Source organism: Musa acuminata, chromosome BXJ2-9, assembly GCF_036884655.1.
Source record: "Musa acuminata AAA Group cultivar baxijiao chromosome BXJ2-9, Cavendish_Baxijiao_AAA, whole genome shotgun sequence".
NCBI classification, from domain to species: Eukaryota; Viridiplantae; Streptophyta; class Magnoliopsida; order Zingiberales; family Musaceae; genus Musa; species Musa acuminata.
This window is the reverse complement of record NC_088346.1, coordinates 17,413,162-17,440,726: the sequence shown is the minus strand read 5'-3', so window position 1 is coordinate 17,440,726 and position 27,565 is coordinate 17,413,162. Positions and strand designations below refer to the sequence as shown.

Genomic DNA, 27,565 nt, shown 5'->3' with positions numbered 1-27,565 from the left:
CAGAGATTACTCCAATTTTAGAGTGGTTCGGTCAAATGACCTACATCCACTTGCGAGGCCCCTCTTCGATGAGGCTCCCACCTTCCACTAGCAAATCTCTTGAAATGGAAGGGCAAATACCCCTCTTACAACCTTTTACAAACAGTTCAACCTCTTACAAATTTTCAGCAAGAAAGGAGGAGAACTTTCTAGCAAATTGAAAATTAGACTTGCTAAGACTTTCTAAGACTTTTCTCTCAACAAATGCTGCTCAAAAGGTTGTAATCTCAGCTAAGATTTGAGGGGTATTTATAGGCCTCAAGAGGATTCAAATTTGGGCTCCAAAATTTAAATTCTCTTTGGGTTCCCGATGCTGGCGATGGCACCGCCCAGCCAAGCGGTGCCACCGCCCAGCGCTCGGGTGCTGGACGGTGCAACCGCCCAGCCCAGGAGGTGTCACCGCCCAGCTCTCGGGCACTGGGTGGTGCCACCGCCCAGCCCAGGCAGTGCCACCGCCTACAGTGTTTTCAGCCCACTAGTTTAGCTTCAATCTTGCCCCAAACTAGTCCGAACTCGGGCCCAATTGGCCCCTACTTGGGTTATAAGATTAATACCTAATCCTAACCCTAATTAACATGCTAACTATGAATTTAAAGACATTTTATAAGCTATTACAAAGTCCATAAGTCAAGACTTCTTCCGGCGAGCTTCCGGCGAACTTTCGGCGGTCTTCCGATAAACTCTCGGAAACCATTCTGCGGACTCTCGGCAAGCTCTTAAACTTCACGATTTGATCTTGGCGAGTTCCAACGAGCTTCTTCGGCAAGCTCCGATCTCTCTCAGCGAGCTCCGCGAACTTCCCACGAACCTTTCGGTGAGCTTCCAAAAAACCTTTCGGCAAGCTCCCTACTCATTCTCGGCTAGTTCCGGCAGCATTCCCGACGAACCTTCGGACTTCCGTCGAACTCTTGAACTCCCAATGAATCCTTCGTGCTTGACTCTGCACTTTGTTTCGCTTTATGTCTTTCTCATTATCATAGTTATTCCTGCACACACAAACTAAAACTCTACTCCGATCTAGACAATTGTTACAACGCGAATCGACATTCCGTTGCCCGGCACGTCATTAGTTGGCGCTTCGTCCGATTCTTCAGCGCATCGTCCTCTCTTGCGGCTTGTTGCCCAATCGGCGGTTGACCTCCGCAACCCCAATATCCTTGGCGCAATTCCGCTCTCCTTGGCCCGCTGCCCGACGTCCGAAGCCTTCTGTCGTCCAATATCCTGACGTGATCTCCTCCGGCGCAACGTCAATTCCTCCTGCGTTAACTGTCTAATCCTGATCGAGTAGACCTGCATCGCTCAAAATGCAGTTTAAATCATAAACATATATCAAGTGGTTTCATCATCAAAATACGAGATTCAACAATACATTTGTATAAACACGGTCTAAGGCATACATTTTTCTAGATAAAGCAGGACTAGCAAATGAAACTCTGTGTTGTTTACCAGTCAAAGAATTGATACAAGGGTTTAAATATGTACCTCTGAGGTCTGACAATACCTCTCTCTTGGAAAGAGCTTACAGCCCCTTCTTGCTCATATGTCCCAATCGCCTATGCTACAACTCCATACTGAAGCCTTTCTCTATAGCATTTAACTACTTACCACATGCTTTGACTTGCAACCTATATAAGGTATTAGATTTCTTTTCATTAGCTATAACAAGAGAACCCTTACTGAGTTTCCATTGTCCTTTGTAAAATCTATTATCATAGTCTTCATCATCTAGTCTTCCAATTGAAATTAAATTCACCCTCAAGTCAACCACATGCCTCACATCCTTAAGCACCAACTTGCAGCCAATGTTGGTCTTTAAATGGATATCACTCATGCCAATGATGTCTGTTGTACCATAGTTGCCCATCTTGACAACACCAAAATTTCCAGACTTGTATGTAGCAAAAACCTCCCTCCGTAGTGTAGCATGATAAGAAACACATGTGTCAATCACCCACTCAATATCTTAACACACACAAGAAAAAATATTATCAGAAGGAGATAAAATCAAATAATCACCACCCTGTTGTGATATTATCTTTTAACTCTATAGACTCCACTTTTTTTCCATTTTTCTTGCTCTTCTTAGGTTGCTTACATTGGTTCTTGTAATGTCCTTTCTCACCATAATTATAGCAAACAATATCTTTTCTTAATCTTGACTTTCTTCTACCCATACGTAAAGTGCTTCTAGACTTTGACCTTCCTCTGTTCTATGAGATAAGTGCTTGTGAATCATTTTGAGATATTGCTAAATTCTTTCTTCTCAACTCCTCATTCAACAAACTGCTTGTTACTTAACTCATGGTGACAACACCATCTGGCGCATAATTACTGAGGGAAACTACTAGTGTCTCCCAACTTTTTGGTAATGAACTAAGAAGTAACAATGCTTGCAACTCATCATCAAAAGATATTTTCATAGAGGATAACTAGTTAGTAATATTTTGTATTTCATTAAAATGTTCAGCAATAGAAGCACCCTTTTTATATTTTAGGTTTACAAGTTTTCTGATCAAAAAAGCTTCGTTGTCAGTTGTTTTTCTTTCATAGAGACCTTCAAATTTTTTCCAATGAGAATATAGAGAACTTTCAGTAGAAACATGGTGAAAGACACTTCATCAGGCCATTGTTAAATAAACTCAACTATTTTTCGATCTAACCTCTTCCACTCATCATCTGTCATAGTTGTTGGGTTTGCACTATCCCCCTGCAATGGCTCATATAAATCTTTACAATATAAGAGATCTTCCATTCTTAGTTTCCATATCATCCAATTGTTTCTATTTAAACAAATCATGCGAGAAATATTATTGGCCTCCATGTTCAAATACAAAATTAAATCACTACAACCCTACTCTGATATCCATTGATGGGATATAAAGAGAAATAACTTTTGTATATGAATAAATACTAGTAGGCCATAACACACAGTAGAATTAAATGGAACCACAATTAAATAGAATACCAAGATATACGTGGAAAACTCCTTCAATGTGAAGGGTAAAAACCACAGGGCAAACTAGAGATAATCCACTATAATAATAATGAATATACAAATCTCAATCTCTTGCCCGAAACCCTAGCAACAATCACAAGAGAATAACTGGGATACAAGGATCACGTCACTATACATAATATCTAAATCCTCCCTAATTCTCCCCAAGTAATCACAGTAAGAACCTACTATAGATCTGATCTAACCTAAGATGAAAGGACTGTTAGATGATTAAGAACAGTCTCTCTGTATTGTCCTTGTCTTCTTCCCTTTCTTTCTCTTCCTTTTCTGCCTTGTTCTCCTCCTTTTCTTTGGAATCTCGTGGCTGCCAAAAACTACCTTGTTGCTGCTTTTTTCTACCTCTTTTTATAGTCACCACACCCCCTCCTAATATAAATTATGGTTAGGTTAAGAGGGAGTGAGCTGTGGGTTGATAAAGCCCACCTTGGGCTGAATATAGGCTGTCAACCCAATAAAAACCTCGGAGCAAACTAGAGATAATTTACTATAAGAATAATGAATATATAAATCTCAATCTCTTGCCCAAAATCTTAGCAACAATCATAAGAGAATAATTGGGATACAAGGATCACATCACTGTGCACAAAATTCTAAATCCTTCCTAATTCTCCCCAAGTAATCATAGTAAGAATCTACTATAGATTTGATCTAACCTGAGATGAGAACACTGTTGGATGATTGAGAACAGTCTCTCTGCGTTATCCTTATTTTTTTTCTCTTTCTTTCTTCTTGGATTTCTGTCTTTTTCTTATCCTTTTTGCTACTACAAAGATCTCATCTGCTGCCCTCATTGATACCATATTTATGCACTAAAAAATGCAGCCCCTACACCCCTTTAACTTTGATATAGGATTAGGTCAAAGGGGTGGGCTGTGGGCTAATAAAGTGCACCTTAGGCTGAACAAATGGGCTGTCAGTCCAACAACCTCTCCCTTCAGCCCATAAGGGAGACTGTCCCAAGACTCCTCAATGAGAAGCCATACCGACCAACTGTCAGCATATCTTCTATCTTTCTTTTGGCAAGGTTTTTATCAATATGTCTGCTCCATTGTTATCTGTGTGAATTTTCTAAAGTTGCAACTGCTTTTCTTTAAATACATTTCGAATCCAGTGGTATCTGACATTTATATTCTTTGACTTGGAATGAAACATTGGAATCTTATACAAATGGATGACACTTTGACTATCACAATGCACCATATAGTTTTCCTGTTTCAGCCCCAATTTTTGTAAGAATTCTTTCATCCATAATATTTCTTTGCAAACCTCTATAGCAGCAATATATTATGCCTCTATGGCCGAGAGAGCAATACACCTTTGCAATCTGGATTGCCATGACATAGCTCCCCCTACAAAAATAAGTATATAACCATATGTGGACTTACCTTGTATCTATATCTCTTGTCATATCTGCATCTGTGTAACCTGTCAACATAGGTGGTCTACCTCCAAAGCTTAAACAAACCTTAGAGCTCCCTCTGAGATATCTAAAAATTCACTTCACTACTGCCCAGTGCTCTTTGCCTAGATTTGCAGGAAATCTGCTAGTAACACCATGATACCGGGGAGGGTAAAAATGCAGAATGGCTTTCGAAAGAACACCAATAGAATAGTTGTACAGATAGAAAATATCACAGAAGGCAATGAACGAACTCTTGAAGAAACTTCGGTAAAACGAAAAATAGCTCACCACCAAGTTTAAAATCAAAATGGATACAGAAAGATCACCACCCTAATGACAATAAACAAAGATACAGAACTGAAAGCAAAAGACTCACCACTCATTGATACATCCAAGAGATACATATTTCAAAAGAGCACTCCAAGAGAGCTTCTGCCAATATCCTCAGTTTTCTAAAGTCTTTTCTAAGTCCTAAACCCCAAAATAAATAATAGTGCATGAAACAACCCTTCATGCATAGGAAATTTCGAAATTAAGTGCTTTACAGCTGCCAACCAACTCAATTAATATATTCCTTAGCCATGAAAAAAAGCACCATGATACAGCTTTACAACTGCCAACCAACTCCATTAATGTATTCCTTTGTGCAGGGAATATGCTGATGAGCTGTCTTATCTAAGTAGGTTGGAAGATTATGTGATAATATTATTGGCTGAAGAAAAATATCATATTATTAGCATGGTCCATATGAATAGATTGTAGCAAATTAGACACTCCCGTGTCAATCTCCCCTAGTTGAAAAAGACTTATCCTCAAGTCCGTGTTTGTTTCGTCATCATGATTATAAAAAGGACTTAAATCAGTCACATTAAATGTTGGGGATACTCCGTAGTCTTTAGGTAGCTCAATCTCATAAGCATTTTTGCCAATTTTCTTAAGCACCTTGAATGGACCATCAGCCTTTGGTTTCAGTTTTCCAAATTTGCCCGGCGGAAACCTCTCATTCCTTAGATGAATCCAAACCAAATCACCTGCATTAAACTCCACAAGTTTTCTGTGTTTGTTAGCAGCTTGCATGTACCTCTCATTTTGTTTCTCAATGGTTGCTTTCACACCCTCATGCAGCTTCTTTATCTGCTTAGCTCTTTCATCAGCATCTCTACTAAATTGCTTTGTTGTAGAATGAGAGATTAAGTCCAAAGGACTAGCAGGATTAGTACCATAAACTACCTCAAAAGGACTCTTATCAATACTATGATGCATAGAACGATTATAGGCAAACTCAATTTGTGGAAGAATGACATCCCACTGCTTAATATTCTTGCCAACATAGTTTCTAAGCAAATTTCCCAAGCTTCTATTTGTTACCTTAGTTTGCCCATCGGTTTGTGGATGATGCGAGCTGTTGAAATTCAAAGAAGTACCCAGCTTCCTCCAAAGAGTTCTCCAAAAATGACTAACAAATTTTGAATCTCTATCAGACACCATAGTTCTTGGAATACCATGTAATTTAATAATCTCCTTAAAATAGAAATCAGCAATATGAGATGCATCATTTGATTTATTGCATGGAACAAAGTGAGACATTTTTGAAAATCTGTCAACAATAACCATGATAGAATCCTTGTTCCTTTGAGTTCTTGCTAGTCCCAAAACGAAATCAAGACTCACATCCTCCCATGGAGCATTTGGCACTGGCAATGGAGTGTACAAACCAGAATTTTGACTTCTTGTTTTTGCCAAGTGACACAATCGGCATTGCTTCACATGTCTATCCACATCTCTAAACATTTTAGGCCAGTAGAAATTTGATTGAACAAGAGCTAGAGTCTTGTCCCTATCGAAATGTCCTCCCAAAACACCACCATGAGCTTCAGCTAGAATTACATATCTCAAAGAACAAGATGGAACACACAAAGCATTAGCTCGAAAAATAAAATCATCAAAGATAAAAAATTGTTGAAAGGAACCTGATTTACAATTCTGCCATATCGAGCCAAAATCCACATCATTCTCATATAGATCTTTGAATGTTTCAAATCCAACCACTTTGACTTCCATTGCTGATAATAAAGAATGCTTTCTGCTCAATGCATCAGCAACTACATTTTGAACACCAGATTTGTGCTTGATTGTAAAGTTGTAAGATTATAAAAACTCCACCCAAGCTGCATGCCTCTTGTTTAGCTTGTGCTGGTGATTAATGAACGTTAATGCCTCATGATCAGAATATAGAACAAATGGCTTGGCAAGAAGGTATTGACTCCAATGAGACAAAGCTCGATAAATTATAAAAAACTCCTTATCATAAGTAGAGTATTTCTTTCTCGTATCATTCAGCTTTTCACTAAAAAATGCAATGGGCTTTCCGTCTTGGCTCAAAACAGCACCAATTCTCACATTAGATGCATCACATTCAACTTCAAACACATTATCAAAATTTGGTAGAACTAATATAGGAGCTTCGGTCACCTTTCTTTTCAAAAGCTCAAAAGTATCATTAGCTTCACTAGTCCATTTGAATTTATCACATTTCAGACATTCGGTGATTGGAGCAACAATAGAGCTGAAACCCTTGATAAATCTTCTGTAAAACGAAGTTAAGCCATGGAAACTCCTCACTTCATGCAATGAAGTAGGTGTTGGCCAACTGAGAATAACCTCTACCTTACTTTGATCCATCATGATTCCATCTTTTGAAACAACATACCCTAGAAACACTACACTAGTAGTAAAGAAATCACACTTCTTTAGATTAGCATAAAGTTTTGATGCCTCAAAATAAGAAAGATCTCTTTCAGATGATTCATATGCTCCTCTTCACTCTTGCTATATACCAATATATCGTCAAAATAAACTACAACAAATATCCCAATGCATGGCTTAAGTATGTGATTCATAAATCTCATGAAGGTGCTAGAAGCATTAGATAGCCCAAATGGCATAACCAACCATTCATATAAACCTTCTCTAGTTTTAAATGTTGTTTTCCACTCATCTTCGGGCCTCATTCTTATTTGTTGATAGCCACTCCTCAAATCAATTTTTGAGAAAATACAAGCACCACATAATTGATCAAGTAAATTATCTAACCTTGGAATAGGAAAGCGATAGTCCACTGTGATTTTGTTGATGGTGCGACTGTCCACGCACATTCTCCAAGAACCATCTTTCTTAGGTACTAACAAGGTTGGAACCGCACAAGGACTCATGCTCTCCCGGATTAACCCTTTTTTCACCAATTCATCAACTTGCCTTTGAATTTCTTCATGCTCCTTGGGACTCATTCTATATGCTGCCTTATTAGGTAGAATAGCCCCCGGAATAAGATCAATGTGATGCTGGATATCTCTCAAGGGTGGAAAGCCATGTGGAATCTCTTCTGGTATAACATCTTCAAACTCTTCCAAGATTTGTTTCATGATTTCTGGTGTCTCCTTGTGTTGTTCATTTTCTTCTACTACTAGTAGAGCCATAACATGACCACCCTTGTCTAATTCATCTTTGCATTCACCATAGGACATAAAAGCGCTAACTTTCTTTTTTGGTGCACTGGTTTCGGATGGTTGTAATGGAGCTAAAATAATCTTCTTTTCATTCACCTTAAAAGAATAAGTATGTTTGTAGCCGTCATACAACACCCTTCTATCATAATGCCAAGGTCTTCCCAACAGCAAATGACAAGCATCCATAGGAGCAACATCACACCATACTTCATCTTTATAATACTTGCCAATAGAAAATGAAACTAAACATCATTTAGTTACATTGATGTCATTTCCTTTTTGCAGCCAACATAACTGGTATGGATGTGGATGAGGGATGGTATCCAACTTTAGCTTCTGCACCATCTCCAAAGATACCACATTCTCAAAGCTGCCGCTGTCGATGATCACCAAGCACACTTTGCCAAGAGAAGTGCATTTAATGTGAAACACATTTTTTCTCACCCAACTTTCATCGTCGGCCACATATGACACTTGTAAACTACGTTGCAATACAATAGACAAACCATGATCAGCATAAGTAATCTCTTCCTCATCATCATCGTATTTTGGTTCATCGTCAGCTTCATCTTCTCCTCCATCACTATGATCTTCAACCAAAGTTACAATCCTCCTATTTGGACAATCCGAAGCAATATGCCCAAAACCATGACATTTGAAGCATTTTCGGCCAGTTGGGGTAGAAGAATTAGTTGTTTTTTTACTACCAGCAGATTATTCACCCTTTTCTTGCACCTTCGATATCACCTTGCTTTGGACAGTAGGCTTGAAACTTCCTCCTTTTGTGTAGCCTTCTTTTGAGCCATACCGAAAACTCTTTTCAAACTTCTGTTGCTTTTCAACTTTTAATGCCAGCTTGCTCACATCATTTAAAGACTAATATGGATGTAGCTAAAAAACTTTAGCAATCTCATACTTCAGACCTCCCAAGTATCTTGCAATTGTTTGCTCTTCCGGTTCCACAAGTTCTCCTTTTAACATCAAATTATCAAATTCTGCAATATACTCCTCCACACTAAGATCTTTTTGCTTGAAATCATGTATTTTGAGAAAGATCTCTTGCCTATAATTATGAGGTAAATATTTTCTCTTTAGCTCCCTTTTCATTTTCTCCCATGTAACGATCTTACTCTTCCCCTCACGTTCTCTTTGTTTCTTCAGATTTTCCCACCAAAAAGATGCATTCCGCCTGAGTTTGAGTGCCACAAGTTTGACCTTCTTTTGTTCTGGTGGTCCATGAAAATCAAAAATTCTTTCTACTATGTTAAGCCAATCAATAAAGTCATCAACATCTATTTTACCTTCAAATTCTGGAATATCTAATATGGGGTTATATTTATTCTGCCACTCATCTTGGGCTCCATTTCTTCTCCGACATCTTCTCGACTCCCTTGGAAGAGGTATATCATCATCAGAAGTAAACTCTCGAGCTTCATTTTCATGTTGGTTATGTCTACTTTGAAGTTCGTCGATTATCTCATTTTTTCTCTTGTAAGCTACGTAGCAATTTTCATAGCTACAGCCTCAATGACTCAGCGTCATCTTCGTGGTCTCTACCTTCACCAACTACATCTTTTTCATTCTGCCTTGCCATGATCTCTAGCCTTTAGCTCTGATACCAAACTGATACCGGGGAGGGTAAAAATGCAGAATGAATTTTGAAAGAACACCAATAAAATAGTTGTATAGATAGAAAATATCACAGAAGGCAATGAACGAACTCTTAAAGAACCTTCGGTAAAACGAAAAATAGCTCACCACCAAGTTTAAAATCAAAAGGGATACAGAAAAATCACCACCCTAATGACAATAAACAAGGATACAGAACTAAAAGCAAAAGACTCACCACTCAAGGACACATCCAAGAGATACAGAGTTCAAAAAAGCACTCCAAGAGAGCTTCCGCCAATATCCTCAGTTTTCTAAAGTCTTTTCTAAGCCCTAAACCCCAAAATAAATACTAGTGCATGAAACAACCCTTCATGCATAGGAAATTTCAAAATTAAGTGCTTTACAACTGCCAACCAACTTAATTAATATATTCCTTAGCCATGAAGAAAAATACCATGATACAGCTTTACAACTGCCAACCAACTCCATTAATGTATTCCTTTGTGCAGGAAATATGCTGATGAGCTGTCTTATCTAAGTAGGCTGAAAGATTATATGGCAATATTATTGGCTGAAAAAAATATCATATTATTAGCATGGTCCATATGAACAGATTGTCGCAAATTAGACACTCCCGTGTCAGACCAACTACATATATGATGTCCGGCTTCGTACATACCAGCTGCTAGTAACAAACCTTTTGCATTTTCTCCTTCTCCTCATCACTTGACGGATTCTATTCTGAGCACAACTTGAAGTGACTTGCAAGTGAAGAACCAACTGGTTTTGCATTACTCATACTGAATCTTTCCAATATCTTCTCGATATATTTCTCCTATGACAACCAAATCTTCTTATTTTTTCTATCACGAAAAATCTGCATACCTAGTATTTGCTTTGTTGGCCCCATGTCCTTTATTACAAAAGACTCACTCAATTCCTTCTTCAACCTGTCAATTGAAGACATATCTTTTCCAAGAATAAGCATGTCATCAACATAAAGTAAGAGAATAATAAAATTCTCACCAAACTATTTGATATACACACGATGATCTGAAGCCATTCTTTTATATCTATTTTCTGTCATAAATGAATTAAACTTTCTGTACCACTATCTTGAAGCTTGCTTTAGCCCATACAAGCTTTTCTTCAACTTACAGATAAATTTCTCTTTACCTTTGACTTTGAAGCTTTCTAGTATAAATTTTCTCCTCCAAATCACTATGAAGGAAAGTTGTCTTCACATCTAACTGCTCAACCTCCAAGTCCTAGCTAGCAGCAATACCAAGAGCAACACAAATAGAAGACATTTTAATAATAGGAGAAATTTTTTTTTCAAAGTTAATACATTTCTTTTGACCAAAGCCTTTCACAACCAATCTAGCTCTGTTCTTTGGTTGAGAACAATATTCTTGAGTCTTCAACTTAAAAACTCACTTGTTCTTCAAGGTCTTCATTCCATTTGGTAGTAGTACCAAATCATAAGTATGGTTCTTCTGAAGAGCTTTCATCTCTTCCTACATAGCAACTAACCACTTCTCTTTCTGCTCACTTTCAACTGTTTCTTGGTAACTCTCTGATTCACCTGCATTAGTAAGCATCACATACTCATCTGTAGAGTATCTTTTGGAAGGTTGACATTGTGTAGAAGATCTTCTCAATTGAGGTTCTACGGGAAGTTGCTCTCCAACTTCTTCTTGCTCAACATATCCTGCAAGTAGATCAACATCAGGCTCTACACTATCTTCCTGCACATCTCCCCCATCACCCTAATATATTGGAGGAGTAATTGGGTCACAATCTGCTAATCCTTTTGCAAAAGTCTTAGCTGGTGCCTTCTTCTTCAAATCCTCAAAGGTTTGATCCTCAAATAATACTACATTTCTGCTTCTAAATACCTTCTATTTTTCTGGATCTCAAAGCCTATAACCAAAATGATTATGTAAGTAGCTAAAAAAAATACATTCTTTAGTCTTACCATCCAGCTTAGACTTCTCATTATCTGGAATATGTGCAAATGCATGACAACCAAACACTCTTAAATGCTTGTAGGAAACATCATTCCCTGACCATACATGCTCTATAACATCACCATCTAGGGTTGTACATGATGACAAGTTGATCACATCAATTGCAGTCCTCAAAGCCTCATCCCAAAACTTTTTAGGTAGCTTGGCCTATGAAAACATATATCTGATCTTTTCCATAATGGTATGGTTCATCCTCTCTACAATAGCATTATGCTAAGGTGTACTAGGAACTGTTATCTTATGTTGGATATCATGTGACCTGCAATAATCATTAAACAATCCTGTGTACTCACCACCATTATCTAATCTTATATATTTCAATTGTCTTTCTGTCTCCCTTTCAACTCTAGCATGAAACTCTTTGAAGACATTAATAACCTAATTTTTGGTCTTCAAAGTATAGACCCAAATTTTCATGGAAAAATCATCTATAAAAATGACAAAATAAAGTGCACCACTAATACTAGGAACATCAACAGATCCACTAGGAGTTTTTGTCCTCAAAGGATCACATACATCTGTATAAACACGATCTAAGGCATACATTTTTCTAGACAAAGTAAGACTAGCAAATGAAACTCTATGTTGTTTACTAGCCAAATAATCAATACAAGGGTTTAGATGTGTACCTCTGAGGTCTGGCAATACTTCTCTTGGAAAGAGCTTGCAGCCCCTTCTCGCTCATGTGTGTCACACCCTTCAAAAATATCGATAATATTAAAATTTTCATCATAAACTAATACAGGATCCAAACTAACATTTGAGGACACTGAAAAACATTCTATCAAATTCATATCTATAAAACATGTGCAGTTTATAATCATATATCACATCACTCGATAATTCATATTTATGGCAACCCAGCCAACTTAACAAACATGAACAACATTTATAAATCCACAAGCTATGTAATTTATACAATAATAACTCCAACCATTTCCACAAGTCTATATCATCGTAAACTAGACTTAACATTCCAAAATTCCAAATAAAAGAGATCTTTTAACACTTTTACAAGGTATATCAGTTTCGGTTCATCGACAACATTTCATTACATACAAAATATACTTATAAAACAATAACATAATAACCAACAAGACTTGCCCATAATTCTGAATAGCTATCCATTGCCTCAGCCTAATTCAAACATCTCAAAGAGTGATAAGCTGACCTGAAAGATTTTATATAACAACGAAGTGAGCTAAAAATAGCTCAACAAGTGACAAAGCATATTCAGAACAAAAGGAATGATTTCAAACAAGTAAGATATCATAATGCAAGGCAGAATACAAGAATTTTTAAGATACCATATCATTAGATACAAAATCATATGTGTCATGTAATTCAAAACCTATTTGGTTCATAACAGATTGAGCATAGAGTAATTGGAGCATATCAATAGCGTATGAAATGTTTCGGAGCATATCAACTACATATGGAACATTTCGAAGCATAACAATAGCAAATAAAATATTTCAGAGCATATCAAAGGCATATGAAATGTTTCGGAGCATATCAATAATAAATGAAACATTTCAGAACATATCAATGGCGTATGGACCATTTCGGAGCATTTCAAAGAATAAATACGAAACAAAAGATCAAACGTCGAATTAACATTGCATTCATTTCATTCTTATCCAAAGCATGCATAGAAACACATAATCAAAGCTCTGGATACCATATCAAACATACAAAAGGTAAAGTTGGACCATATTATAATATGGTACATCTATTTCTAAATGACCACCAAACATAAGTCTCCCACGTCTGGGAGCTCCATCCACTCACGTCTGAGTGAAGTCATAAGGGCCGGCAGAGCATCACAGGCTCTATGCATAACTCCCTTCACCATTTCTAGCAAAGGTTCACAATATCCCACAAACACCAGAGTACAAAGGGACAATATGAACAATAAATAGCACATATTGGAAGCACACGTGGAACAACAAAACGTACATGTGCCTTTACGAGTTAATACGAAGTAAGCAATAATCTTTCACAATTGTATTCAGATTTGAAAGGAAATGAAAGTAAGAGCATTAAAGGATTCCAAGCAATCACATATAACTCAATTCAAATAAGAAGGTTAGATGAATTCAATATCCAAAGGAATGAAACTGGAATAGGCACATATCGAAAGCAAATGCGGAACAATGGGATATACATGTGCCTATATGAGTCAATACGATATAGCATAAACGTTACACAATAGTTTTCAAGAATGTAAATAATTTTAAGGACAAGAGCATACAAGAATTCAAAGCAGTAATATAAAGCTTAATTAAATAAGAAAGCCAAAGGATATCAATTTTCAAAGGAATGAAACCAGAATATGCGAAATCAACCAAAACTCGATTTCTAGCAGAATTCAAGAGGCACATTGAACAAATGATTCAAACTATCAATCGTGCTCCAATTTACTCAGAAATATACCATTGAAAAGATATTTAAATCTTCTTTTAGATAAAACAAGTTTCATATGAATTGAACTATCCAACAGAGAGTTACAAATAATTTGGTAAACAAGGGTCGGAGAACAAAATATCTGTTTGGCAAAATTCAACAGATAACTGGGTAGGTGTTTGGACTCAAAATCTTTCAATCCATATATCAAAAGAAAGATCTACGAGTCTAGTTTATAATGAAATTAGTTTTGAACAAATCAGAGTTTCCAACATCGACTTATAGGCAGCTCGGTATCAAAAGGTTAGAAATTACAATCCCTGTTTTGCAGAATCTGTAGGCTCATTTGAAACAGAAGTTTGGGCAGACAAACTTACTCTGAATTCTTAAAATAAGCTATTAAAAGAGATATTTATGAGTATATATTCTGATCAAATAAGTTTTGTCTAAATCAGAGGTCAATACATGAAGTTATAACCATAACAAGGTAGAAAGATCATAATCTCAAAAGTTGCATAAATTCGAATCGTTACGTCTAAATAGAAGATATATCAAATGCAAGGCTAGAACAATTTAAAGTTCCTCATATTCAAAGCAAATATAGAGATAAAATTATAGTAAGGAAAGATCAGGACGCTTGCAATAGGAAAGATTAGAAAGCTTGCAATAGGAAGGATCGGAACACTTGTCTTTCAAAGATTTTGATCCGAAGATCCAAAGAAGGTGTCAGCCCAAATCCTTCTACTTTTCCTCTGTATCCTCTTCCTATTTCGTTTTCTACATATTTATCTTTTTCCTCCACAACTGCAGCTCATGTAGAACATAGAGGCATAGTCACCTGCTCTCTCTTACTCTCAATCCTTCGTTTTCTTTTTCAAACATAGCTGTCGCAGCCATCGTCGCTGCCACTACCACAGTCGTAGCCACAATCGCAGCTGCTGTCACAACCGCAGCCCCTTCCACTGCACTGCTTCCTTCCTCCCTTCTCTCATTCCTACTTTTTCTTTCCCAAACACAGCTGCCACAGACGCAGCCGCCACCACCGCAACCGCAATCACGGCCACAGCTCCCTTTTTTTTTTCCACTTTGCTTTCTTTCTCTTTCCCAAAAGTAGCTGCTGCAGCCACCACCGTTGCCGCAGCTACCACAGCCAACATCGCAACCGCAGCCGCAGTCGTAGCCACGACCGTAGCCTCTTCTTCCTCCCCTGCTCTATTTCCTTTCCTTCTCTTCTAGTTGCAGCTGCCACTGCCGCAGTTGCCTCCCCTTCTCCTCTTCCTCTCTTCTTCCCTTTTCCTTTCTCTTCTTCTCCCTTTCCTTCTCTTCTTTCCCAGCTTCACTGCTACAGTCGCAGCCTCAGCCATAGCCGCAGCCTCTTCTTCCTCCCCTACTCATCTTCCTCTCCTTCTTCTCTTCCAACTGCAGCTGCCATCGCCGCAGCCGCAGCCCCTTCTTCCCCTTCTCTTCTTCCTCTCCTTACCTTCCTCCTTCCTCTTCGTCTTTCCCTACCATAGCTGCAGCTGCCACAGCTACTTCTTTCCCTTCTCATCTTCCTTCTCCTTCCTTTCTTCTTCTTCTCTTCTTCTCCTTCCTCCCCTTCTTCTCCCCGACGAACAGCACCTCCTCTCCTCTGTTTCCTCCTGCAGGAAACAGAGGTGCCGCCTCTTCACCCGCTTCTACTTCTTCTCTTCCTCTTCTTCTTCTTCTTCTTCTTCTCCTTCTTCTTCTCCACTTCTTCCCTTCTCCTACCCGACACCCCACACCTTCTCATTGCAGCCCATGCCGTAATCATCGTTCTTTTTTTTCTTTTTCTCTTCTTCTTTTTCCTCTTCTTCTTCTTCTCCTCCCCAACACCCCACACCTCGTCTCCTCTTTTTCCGCTTGTAGGAAACAGAGGTGCTGCAGCCCTAGCTGCTGCCACCTCTTGCTCCTCTCCCACTTCCCTCTCTTTTTCTTCTTCTTCTGTTCTTCTCTTCTCCCTCTTCTTCCTCCTCTCTTCTTTCCCTCTTCTTCTTCTTTTATTCTTCTCCTCTTCTTCCTTTCTCCTCCCCAACGCCCCACAGCTCCTCGCTACAGCCCTTGCCGCACCCACCTCTTCTTCTTCTACTTCTCTTCTCCTCCCCGACGTCCCACACATGAACTCCTATGTTTCCTCCTACACGAAACAGAGGTGCTATAGCCCTAACTGCTAGGGCTCTCTCTCTTTCCTCTCCCTCTTCCCTCTCTTCTTCTTCTTTTCTTTTCTTCTCTTCTCCCTCTTCTTCCTCTCTTCTTCTCCCCACGCCCCATCGCTCCTCTCTCTGTTTCTCGAGAAATAGAGAGCATGGGAGGCAGTGGGATAAAACCGAAATTTTTTGTTTTTGATTTTTTTGCAACTTAACAGTTTAATTCTTGAAATTTCTATATTTACATATAGGTCCTCTGATTTATAAATATTTTTTTATTAATAATTTTCAAAAGTGAGGGATATTACACTCTCCCCCCTTAAAAGAAAATTTAATCCTCTAAATTGTTCATAGCTCAATCGATGAAAAGATGAGGATTATGATTTCTTTATTTCCTCCTCCTACTCTCAAATAATTTCATCAATACAATACAATTACACAATTATCCAAGAGTGACCGAAATATTCTCCTCCTTGATCATCAATAGATGATAACCCGACCTTTAATCAATTTTTGAAAATACTTGTGCACCCTGTAGTTAATCAAACAAGTCGTTACTTTAGAAAATACTTGTTTCTGATGGTCACCTAATTCAATTGTCTAAAATTAATGTAAAATCTCAATGTTCCATCCATCTTTTTAACTAACACCAGAACACCCCATGATGAAATATTAAGCCAAGTAAAATCCTTATTTAATAGTCCTTGTAGTTGCTTTTTCAATTCCACTTACACAAATGATATCATTCTGTAGAGAGGCTTAGATATTGGGATTGTCCCAATGACCAAATTAAAAGCAAAGTCACGTTTGAAGGTAATCCAAGCAAGTCATCTTGGGATACATTAGGCAAAGAGATAAATCATGTCCAATACTCTCAAAATAAAAGATCGACTGATCAAATATGCAAAAAGTGATCATTTGTTATATACCAATCCATACTGGTATGATAGGAAGATAGCCAATCCATACCAAGTATAATATCAAAACTCCAAATCTCTAGGAGAACTAAATCAGCAAAAAGTTCAAGTTCTCCAATAAGAATCAGACAAGAGGACTAGATTCAAGTTCGTTATCAAAGAATCTCCAATGATTGTATTTACATATAACACATAATGCAGTGGTCTAGGTTGAATACCGAAGAGATAAGCAAAATATTATGAATCAAATCATAGATGGGACCCATGGTCAAACAAATATTTACATTCTTTCATAAACATGCATAAAACCTTCGACTACTAATTCAAAAGTTTTAGAATCATATTCAGTGATAGCATGTACTCTAACATGAGCTGATGATTTAGGCGGCAGTGACTCTTTCTTCTTGTTTAAAGGGCAGTCTTTTATTTTATGATCCAACTTTCCACAAGCAAAATAGACTCCAGTCACCCGAAAACACAAATTTGTTTCATAATTTAACTTGTAATTCACACATGATTGAGTTTTTTGTGGTGACTTCCCATTTCAAATCCAAATGTCTTGACACTCTTGTTATTACTTTCTTATTCATTTCCAATCATATTTTTATTGGTAAACTTGTCCTTATCATTCTTGTCACTGATCTCCAAAAATTCTTTTCATTGTTGTCATTAATGATCAACCTCTACTTCCAATATAAGGTGGCAAAAGAAATCTTTTGATCATCAGAACAATTTTGTACATCAAATATCTTCTCTGTTTGCATCATCCATTTTTCTACTACCAATGAAATTAGGTTCACCATGCTTTCATTGCGCTACTCTGATTTAGTATCCACGATCAACCCTTTCATCACACTTAATTAATCAAAAGTAGATGAAGTAGAAGGACTAAATGTCCTCGTCATCCTAGATTCCTAAAATGCATCAAAGAAAATTTTCACCGATCATTATAGTTCACTAGACCTCAATATATTTTGCACGTCAACATATCAAATATTTCAGTAATCCTCAAACCATGCTCTGATACCACCTCTATCACGCCCTTCAAAAATATCGATAATATTAAAATTTTCATCACAAACTAATCCAGGATCCAAACTAACATTTGAGGATACTGAAAAATATTCTATCAAATTCATATCTATAAAACCTGTATAGTTTATAATCATATATCACATCACTCAATAATTCATATTTATGGCAACCCAAGCCAACTTAACAAACATTAACAACATTTATAAATCAACAAGCTATGTAATTTATACAATCATAACTCCAACAATTTACCACAAGTCCATATCATCGTAAACTAGACTTAACATTCCGAAATTCTAAATAAAAGAGATCTTCTAACACATTTACAAGGTATATCAATTTTGGTTCATCGACAACATTTCATTACATACAAAATATACTTATACAACAATAATATAATAACCAACCATACTTGCCTATAATTCTGAATAGCTCTCCGTTGCCTCAGCCCAATTCAAACATCTCAAAGAGTGACAAGCTAACCTGAAAGATTTTATATAACAACGGAGTGAGCTAAAAATAGCTCAACAAGTGACAAAGCATATTCAGAACAAAAAGAATGATTTCAAATAAGTAAGATATCATAATGCAAGGCAGAATATAAGAATTTTCAAGATACCATATCATTAGATACAAAATCATATGTGTCATGTCATTCAAAACCTATTTGGTTCATAACAGATTGAGCATAGAGTAATTGGAGCATATCAATAGCGTATGAAATGTTCCGGAGCATATTAACTACATATGGAACATTTCGAAGCATAACAATAGCAAATGAAACATTTCGGAGTATATCAAAGGCGTATGAAATGTTTCAGAGCATATCAATTATAAATGAAATATTTTGGAACAAATCAATGGCGTATGGACCATTTCGGAGCATTTCAAAGAATGAATATGAAACAGAAGCTCAAACGTTGAATTGACGTTGCATTCATTTCATTCTTATCCAAAGCATGTATAGAAACACATAACCAAAGCTCTGGATACCATATAAACTATACAGAAGGTGAAATGGGACCAAAACATAATATAGTACATCAATTTTTGAATGACCACCAAACATAAGTCTCCCACGTCTGGGAGCTCCATCCACCCACGTCTGAGTGAAGTCATAAGGGCCGACAGAGCATCACAGGCTCTATGCATAACTCCCTTCTCTATTTCTGGCAAAGGTTCACAATATCCCACAAATACTAGAGTACAAAGGGACAGTATGAACAATAAATAGCACATATCGGAAGCACACGCGGAACAACAAAACGTACATATGTCTTTATGAGTCAATACGAAGTAAGCAATAATCTTTCACAATTGTATTCAGATTCGAAAGGAAATGAAAGCAAGAGCATTCAAGGATTCCAAGCAATCATATATAACTCAATTCAAATAAGAAGGCTAGATGAATTCAATGTCCAAAGGAATGAAACTGGAATAGGCACATATCGAAAGCAAATGCAGAACAATGGGATATACATGTGCCTATATGAGTCAATACGATATAGTATAAACGTTACACAATAGTTTTCAAGAATGCAAATAATTTTAAGGACAAGAGCATACAAGAATTCAAAGCAGTAATATAAAGCTCAATTGAATAAGAAAGCCAAAGGATATCAATTTCCAAAGGAATGAAACCAGAATATCCGAAATCGACCAAAGCTCGATTTCTAGCAGAATTCAAGAGGCACATTGAACAAATGATTCAAACTATCAATCGTGCTCTAATTTACTCAGAAATATATCATTGGAAAGATATTTAAATCTACTTTCAGATAAAATAAGCTACATATGAATTGAACTGTCCAACAGAGAGTTACAAATAATTTAGTAAACAAGGGTCGGAGAACAAAATCTCTGTTTGGCAGAATTCAATAGATAATTGGGCAGGTGTTTGGACTCCAAATATTTTAATCCATATATCAAAAGAAAGATCTACGAGTGTAGTTTCTACTAAAATTAGTTTTGAACAAATCGGAGTTTCCAACATCGACTTATAGGCAGCTCGGTATCAAAAGGTCAGAAATTATGATCCCTATTTTACAGAATATGTAGGCTCATTTGAAACAGAAGTTTGGGTAGACAAACTTGCTCCGAATTCATAAAATAAGCTATCAAAAGAAAGATTTATGAGTCTATATTCTGATCAAATAAGTTTTGTCTAAATCAGAGGTCAATAAATGAAGTTGTAACCATAACACGGTAGAAAGATCATAATCTCAGAAGTTGCACAGATTTGAATCGTTACGTCTAAACAGGAGATATATCAAATACAAGGCTAGAACAATTCAAAGTTCCTCATATTCAAAGCAAATATAGAGAAAAAATTATAGTAAGGAAAGATTAGAACACTTGCAATAGGAAAGATTAGAAAGCTTGAAATAGGAAGGATCGGAACACTTGCCTTTCAAAGATTTTGATCCGAAGATCCAAAGAAGGTGTCAGCCCAAATCCTTCTACTTTTCCTCCATGTCCTCTTTTTGTTTCGTTTTCTACATATTTCTCTTTTTCCTTCACAACTGCAGCTCATGCAGAACATATAGACATAGTCACCTGCTCTCTCTTACTCTCATTCCTTCGTTTTCTTTTTCAAACATAGCTGTCGCAGCCATCGCCGCTGCCACTACCACAGTCGTAGCCACAACCGCAGCTGCTGTCACAACCGCAGCCCCTTCCACTGCACTACTTCCTTCCTCCCTTCTCTCGTTCATACTTTTTCTTTCCCAAACACAGCTGCCGCAGACGCAACCGCCACCACCGCAACCGCAACCGCCACCACCACAACCGCAATCATGGCCACAGTCCCTTTTTTTTTTTTTCCTTTCCTTTCTTTCTCTTTCCCATAAGCAGCTGTTGTAGCCACCACCGCTACCGTAGCCAACATCGCAGCCGCAGACGCAGCCACGATCGTAGCCTCTTCTTCCTCCCCTGCTATGTTTCCTCTCCTTCTCTTCCAGCTGCAGCTGCCACTGCCGCAGCTACCTCCCCTTCTCCTCTTCCTCTCTTCTTCCCTTTTCCTTTCTCTTCTTCTTCCTTTCCTTCTCTTCTTTCCTAGCTGCACTGCTGCAATCGCAGCCTCAGCCACGGCCGCAACCTCTTCTTCCTCTCCTGCTCATCTTCCTCTCCTTCTTCTCTTCCAACTGCAGCTGCCATCGCTGTAGCCGCAGCCCCTTCTTCCCCTTCTCTTCTTCCTCTCCTTCCCTTCTTCCTTCCTCTTCCTCTTTCCCTGCCACAGCTGCAGCTACCACAGCCGCAGCCGCAGCTACTTCTTTCCCTTCTCCTCTTCCTTCTCCTTCCTTTCTTCTTCTTCTTCTCTTCTTCTCCTTCCTCCCCTTTTCTCCCCGACGAATAGCACCTCCTCTCCTCTGTTTCCTCCTGTAGGAAACAGAGGTGCCAACTCTTCACCAGCTTCTACTTCTTCTCTTCCTCTTCTTCTTCTTCTCCTTCTCCTTCTTCTTCTCCTCTTCTTCCCTTCTCCTACCCGACACCCCACACCTTCTCACTGCAGCCCATGCCGTAGCCATCCTTTTTTTTCTTTTTCTCTTCTTCTTTTTCCTCTTCTTCTTCTTCTCCTCCCTAACTCCCCACACCTCGTCTCCTCTGTTTCCGCCTGTCTCCTCTGTTTCCGCCTGCAGGAAACAGAGGTGATGCAGCCCTAGCTGCTGCCACCTCTTGCTCCTCTCCCACTTCCCTCTCTTTTTCTTCTTCTTCTATTCTTCTCTTCTCCCTCTTCTTCCTCCTCTCTTCTTTCCCTCTTCTTCTTCTTTTCTTCTTCTCCTCTTCTTCCTTTCTCCTCCCCAATGCCCCACAGCTCCTCGCTGCAGCCCTTGCTGCAGCCACCTCTTCTTCTTCTTATGCTTCTCTTCTTCTCCTCTTCTTCCCTTCTCCTCCCGGACGCCCCACACATGAACTCATATGTTTCCTCCTACACGAAACAGAGGTGCTGTAGCCCTAGCTGCTGCAGCTCTCTCTCTCTCTTTCCTCTCCCTCTTCCTTCTCTTCTTCTTCTTTTCTTCTCTTCTCCCTCTTCTTCCTCTCTTCTTCTCCCCACGCCCCACTGCTCCTCTCTCTGTTTCTCGAGAAATAGAGAGCGTGGGAGGCGGTGGGATAAAACTGAAATTTTAGGTTTTTTTTTTAACTTAATAGTTTAGTCCTTGAAATTTCTATTTTTACATATAAGTCCTCCGATTTATAAATAAATCTTTATTAATAATTTTTAAAAGTGAGGGATATTACAATATGTCCCAATCGCCTATGCCACAACTCAATGCTGAAGTGTTTCTCTATAGCATTTAATCGTTCACCACAAGCTTTGGCCTATAACTTATACAAAGTATGACATTTCTTTCCACTAGCCAGTATAAGAGAACCCTTACCGAGCTTCTATTACTCTCTATAAAATTTGTTATCATAGTCTTCATCATCTAGCCTTCCAACTGAAATTAAATTTAGTCTCAAGTCAACCACATGCCTCACTTCCTTAAGCATCAACTTGCAGCTAAAATTGGTCTTTAAATGGATATCACACATGCCAATGATATCTGCCGTGTCATAGTTGCCCATCTTGATAATACTAAAATTTTCAGACCTGTAAGTAGTAAAAAACTCATTCCATGGTGTAGCATGATAAGAAGCACCTATGTCAATCACCCACTCGAGATCCTGACACACACAAGAAAAAATATCATCAAAAATAGACAAAATCAAATAATCATCACCCTGCACTATAGTTGTGATATTATCTTTTGACTCTGTAGACTCCACTTTTTTTTTCCTTTTTCTTGTTCTTCTTAAGTTACTTACATTGATTCTTGTAATGTACTTTCTCACCACAATTATAGTAAACAATATCTTTTCTTGATCTTGACTTGCTTCTACCCATGCGTGAATTGCTTCTAGACTTTGACCTTCCTCTATTCTCTAAGATAAGTGTTTGTGAATCATTCTGAGATGTTGCTGAATTTTTTCTTCTTAACTCCTCATTCAACAAACTACTTATTGCTTGACTCATAGTCATAACACAATCTGGTACATAATTACTAAGGGAAACCACTAGTGTCTCCCAACTTTTTGGTAATGAACTGAAAAGTAGCAATGCCTGTAACTCATCATCAAGAGACATTTTCATAGAGAATAACGAGTTAGTGATACTTTGCATTTCATTCAAATGCTCAACAATAGAAGCACCCTCTCTATATTTTAGGTTCACAAGTTTTCTGATAAAAAAAGCTTTGTTGCTAGCTGTTTTTCTTTCATAGAGACTTTCCAATTTTTTCCAAAGAGAATTTATAGAAATTTCAATAGAAACATGGTGAAAGACACTATCATCAAGCCATTGTCGAATAAACCCAATTGTTTTTCGATTTAACCTCTTTCACTTATCATCTGTCATAGTTGTGGGTTTTGCACTATCCTCATGCAAAGGTCCATACAAATCTTTGCAATATAAGATATCTTCCATTCTTGATTTCCATATCATCCAATTATTTCCATTCAAACTAATCATGCGAGAAACACTACTAGCCTCCATGTTCAAATACAAAAATTAAATCACCACAACTCTGCTCTGATACCAGTTGATAGGATATAAATAGAAATAAACTTTTGTATATGAACAAATACTAGCAGACCATAACACGCAATGAAATTAAATGGAATCATAATCAAATAAAACACCAAGATATACGTGAAAAATCCCTCCAATGTGAAGGGTAAAAATCAGGGGGCAAACTAGAGATAATCTACTATAAAAATAATGAATATACAAATCACATTCTCTTGCCTAAAACTCTAGCAATAATCACAAGAGAATAACTGGGATACAAAGATCATGTCACTATGTACAAAATTCTAAATCATCCCTAATTCTCTCCAAGTAATCACAGTAAGAATCTACTGTAGATTTGATCTAACTTGAGATGAGAACACTGTTGAATGATTGAGAACAGTCTCTTTGCGTTGTCCTTATTTTTTTCCTTTCTTTCTCCTTGGATTTTTATCTTTATCTCCTCCTTTTTGCTACTACAAAGATCTCATCTATTGCCCTCGTTAATGCCCTATGCATTAAAAAATATAGCCCCCACACCCCTTTAACTTTGATCTAGGGTTAGGTCAAACGGGTAAGCTATGGGCTAATAAAGCCCACCTTGGGCTAAACAAATGGACTGTCAACCCAACATTCCAAACCAACCAGAAAGCACACATGATCATACCCCCGAGTGTCGTAGATCGCATTTTATCCAAACCCTTACCTTCGAGGAGCTACTTACCGGCATGCCATAAGTTTGAAAATTGAAAAGAAACATCAAGTTTACGACTAAGAATTGCAAAGACACATTCAATAAAAGCATAGTTAAATAATATGTGATGTACACTATCGGATCGTTGATGGCAAAGAAAGCAAGTTTTAGCCTCCAAAATACCAAATTGTATGATATAATTAGTAGGAAGAGGTTGATGCAGAAATTTTCAACAAAAACAAGTAATCCGGGGAATACAATCAGACTTCCACAAGCTAAACCAGTTAATTTCAGTAACAAGTGAGGATGCATACTTTTGAGATAAATACATGTAAGCACTTTCTGATGGTTTAGTTGTAAGCTTTCATTTCCATTTATCATCAAAGGGATTAAGTGACATATCTATCAAAAGAAATTACACCAGTAGAAACCTCCCCAAACAAGGAGCGCAACAAATCATTAGTTCCAAGAACCATTCATTAGTAATCAGATCAGAAACAGAAGAAATTCCATAAAAAGCATCCATATACAGAAAAGTTGGTTTGAGATTCATTGGAACATCAAAAAACCAATCATCATTCCAAACATCAATAGACAAACCATCTTCAATCGACAACGAGAAACCAAATTTAAATGCATCCAAAGCTTTAAGAAATAAGCACCCAAACCATATCATATTATGTTGAAAAACAACCTTCCTACGATGAGTAAAGCCATACTAAGCCACATCACGAAACCAAATATTATCGGTTCTAGAAAGATAAGACAACTGTTTTGGTCTGAAGAGCCAACTAAGAAAGGTCGATGTTAGGAATACCCAGACCTCCAAGATGCCTAGGAATAATAACACCTTAGTTCCAACAAATGAGATGTAGGAGAGGCAAGTGAAATAGACTTAATTAGTGATTGTGACATCCAAGTTATAGATAAATTTATGAATAGGAGAGGCAAGTGAAATAGAGTTAATTAGTGTGACTACCTGCCGGGGAAAGATGAGTGGACTGCCACCCGTCAAGCTTATGCTGAATAGAAGTGATGTGGGAATCAAAGTTGGAAGCAGGTAAGGGCCAAAGGAGATCCACGTGCCTAAGTATTTAAACGGAAAGTAGTAACATGAGTAATGTTAAAGAAATTGCAAACATCACGTTTGTTTGATCTGAGCACGAATCGAATAAACCAAGGAAAGGAAATATTAGATTTAGTAAGGTTAATCTTTTGATTGGTAAGACCATTCATATCATTCAAAAATATAACTAATGGAAGCATAGGGTATTTGATTTGGCTTTAAAACACATAAAGATGTCCGTATCCATCAAATGAGACAAATACAATTCGTGTTTAAAACAAAAAGAGAGTAAGTCGAGAATCATGAAAGAGAGAAGCTGAGCCACAACAATGTCAAGATAGGGAGAGAAGGTCACCCTTATTGGCAAAATGCTCACCGTTGATCACACAAACATATTAAAAAATGCAGTTAAAAAAAAAGATTAAGAAAGTTAAAACACATGAAGAGCGTTGATGATAGTAGACCAAGAGTGATGGGGTCATAAGTCTTCTCGAGGTCAATCTTGATAATAACATATAGATTTTTGTTTCTTTCTTAAGACCTAAACAAAAAATATGCAACCTCTTGTGCCACTTAAGAAAGGCTAATCAATCGGTCAATTAAAAATCAACTGAGTTGAGGCAGCAGACATTCATGCGGTTGGTCAAATGTTTAGAAAGGATTTGGTAATTCAGGAATGACCGACTGGTTGGAACATTTAGAAATAAAGATGATAAAAGTTTTGTGTAGGATAGAAGGGAAGAACCCATGATAAAATTCGACCGTGAGATCTGAGGCTCCTCTCATGACCCAAATGACGAATAGATTGCCAATCTCAAAATGATCAAAGGGAGGAACCAAGGAGCCATGAGCAGAATCATCAATAATACCAGGCATCGAAGGTCACCACTCCAAGGAGCAAAAATCAGAGATACAAGGTTGAGTCCAGAACTCTGTATGCAAGTTAACTAAGATAGATCTATAAAGATAGCAGACCCAACTCAAAGAGAGTGGATAAAGTTTTGCCTACATCTACAAGTAAAGTAATCAGATTATAGTAATAATTGAGTGTTGCGATCACCATAATCGATCGAATTAGTTTTGGCTTAAAGGCCATCACTTTTAAATTGATTTGCCTAAGGATGGATAATATCAAACTGGTTGTACAAACAGGAGAGCTGAGAAGCTTCACTATCATCAAGCCCAACAAGGAGCATCTTTAGACTCCAAATTAGAAATTAAAATTTGAACATCAGCAACCCGTTGGTCCAAGTGACTAAACTGCTGCCAATTCCAACAAGATCTTAACAAGATTAGAGGGATGGATACAAGTGGGGTGATTATGAGTCAACCAGTTGGCTCTAATGTCATCATGGAATCCTTGATTCTCAATTCAAAAATTCTGAAAATAAAACAACTATTTCCTAATCCATTGACCACCCGAGACGATCGAGAATAACACAGGACATTGGTTAAATGCCTAACGGAACACGGTCTGAATAGGTTAAGCCAACAAGAAAACACCATCTAATCTAACACTGACACGGGTCAGGCCTCGTTAGTCCAAGTGAAGTTAGGCCCAATAAAACCAAGATCAATCATAGCACAATCAACAGTTAACAAAACGGGAATCGCCCCATTTGTCTGTCACAAGGGATGAGAATACATTTAAAATCACCATGCACGACGGAATCTAATGTAAATCAATTGAAGCGAGCGAGTCCCAAACCAAATTATGACAAACCAAGCAAACACTAGCATGTATGCATCGAGGATGGAGGGATGGTCCATCTACTGTAGCGGTGAAAGAATTCCATACAAGGAGAAGGCCTCCCCAGCATGTTGATTGGGGGGTTTTGGAGGCAGCAGATTCCTCATATCGAAGTCGAACATCAACGATCTCATCGCCAACGGAATCGGGCTCTAAGCCACGCAGCATAGGGCCATGATAGGTGGCCGAGGAGCAAAGGCCCATTGCAAAGCCATCGCCACAGGATGGAGAGGATGAGACCGAGGCCTGAGGGGAGGTGGAGAGCTTAGCCCAGGAATGAATGGCTTCTGGAGCTATTGGGGGGAGCCGCAGGCAACATCGAGGGAGTTGTAGCTGGCAGCTGGGTCAGAAGCTGGATTGGCGATCAAATATTCTCTTGC

At 38.0% G+C, this 27,565-nt stretch overlaps 1 long non-coding RNA gene across 2 annotated transcripts; it reads right to left on the bottom strand.

Annotated features, from left to right (window-relative positions):
• Positions 1–316: 316 nt before the first annotated feature.
• Positions 317–27,565, bottom strand: LOC135623323 (uncharacterized). Of its 2 annotated transcripts, XR_010491338.1 has the most exons (3): positions 27,234–27,552; positions 12,234–12,775; positions 317–1,329 (listed from the first exon to the last, which is right to left on the bottom strand). It is a non-coding gene; the product is annotated as an uncharacterized LOC135623323 (long non-coding RNA). The 2 variants fall into 2 exon arrangements; XR_010491339.1 differs by lacking the exons at positions 317–1,329; positions 12,234–12,775 and adding an exon at positions 18,308–18,610 and having other exon boundaries at positions 27,234–27,565.